Source organism: Callospermophilus lateralis, chromosome 17 (assembly GCF_048772815.1).
Source record: "Callospermophilus lateralis isolate mCalLat2 chromosome 17, mCalLat2.hap1, whole genome shotgun sequence".
NCBI classification, from domain to species: domain Eukaryota; kingdom Metazoa; phylum Chordata; class Mammalia; order Rodentia; family Sciuridae; genus Callospermophilus; species Callospermophilus lateralis.
Window position 1 is genome coordinate 46259970 of NC_135321.1, and position 1436 is coordinate 46261405.

At 46.2% G+C, this 1436-nt stretch overlaps 1 non-coding gene across 1 annotated transcript; it reads right to left on the reverse strand.

Moving 5' to 3' along the window:
* Window positions 1–935: 935 nt before the first annotated feature.
* On the reverse strand, window positions 936–1017 carry Trnav-cac (transfer RNA valine (anticodon CAC)). Its single transcript has one exon. It is a non-coding gene; the product is annotated as a tRNA-Val (tRNA).
* Between the last annotated feature and the right edge of the window lie 419 nt (window positions 1018–1436).

Genomic DNA, 1436 nt, shown 5'->3' on the forward strand with positions numbered 1-1436 from the left:
TTCCTGACCATGGACATCAGAATGTCAGGCTCTCTGGCCTTTGAATTCCAGCACCTATACACCACGGGTCCTTGTTCTCAGGGCTTTGGCCATTGACTTTCCTGATTCTGCAGGTTTTCAGTTTTGGCATCTCAGGGTCTCCGGTGTGCAGTCTGGCTGGGCACAATTCAGGAGCCACTTGTCAAAAGAAACTAACTTTATTTTTAGAACCACACATGCCAAACAAAACTGCTCCTCAGGAAAATACCCTCAGAGCCCAACTGCCACCATCGGCTTCCCAAAAGCCACTCCCTCAACCACCAGCCTCTCCACCTCCCACAATCCTCCTGCTCTTGAGGCCGATTGGCTGGGTCGCATGGGCGGAGCCAAAAAAGTCCCCCAATGAGCAGCTCCGTGGCCTGAAAGGGCAGGGAAACAGCCCAATGAGCATCACCGCAGAGGAGCCAATCAGCTAGATGTTGCTGGGGCTGCTGTGAGCCAATCATCAGCCGGCAGTCTGGAAGTTTGCTGGGGCCCCTTCGGCTGTGGCTCTCAACACACATGAGATGCCTGAATGGGGACTTGTCAGCCTCCAGAATGGAGCGAGCCAAGCCCCTAACCAACTTCCCCCTCATCTATCTTGCTCCATATATCCTACTGGTACCATCTCCCTGGAGAATCCTGGTTCACACCATGGTATCTAAAACTATATATTGTTTCTTTTTTCTTTTTTTCTGTTGGGGGTGATACTAGAGATTTTACCCAGGGGCATTCTACCACTGAGCTGCCTGCCCAGTCTTTTTCCATTTTTATTTTGAGATAGAGTCTTGCTAAGTTGCTGAGAGTCTCACTAAGTTGCTGCAGCTGGCCTCAAACTTGCAAATGCTTCAGCCTTCTGAATCTCTGGGATTACAGGCTCGCACCGCAGTGCCTGGCTAATAATATATATATATTTATTTATGGGCTGGGGATTGAACCCAGGGCCTTGTGCATGTGAGGCAAGCACTCTACCAACTGAGCTATATCCCCAGCCCGTAATTTTTAATAATATAAGCAGAGCACAGTGTTGCATGCCTAATCTCAGTGACTTGGGAGGCTGGAGCAGGAGGTTTGCAGCAACTTATGAGATCCTGTCTCAAAATAAAAAATAAAAAGGGCTGGGGGTGTAGTTCAGTGGGAGAGCACCCCTGGGTACAATCACCATTACCAAAAAAAAAAAAAAAATCATAACAGCAGTGACCTAAAATTTGTAAATAAGAACAAAGCTTATCTTCTTTAAAACCATCATTTTAGTAATCATTCATTGCCATTTCTTTGGTCAAAGTTCCTGTAGGTGGTAGCTTTTTTCTCACTCCTATTTTTCAATATAACAAAAGAAGAAGCTTCAAATGAAGTTAATATAAAACCAAAGACAGCAAAGAGGAGAACCAGAGGCTGAGAAGAGGAAATGCCAACTT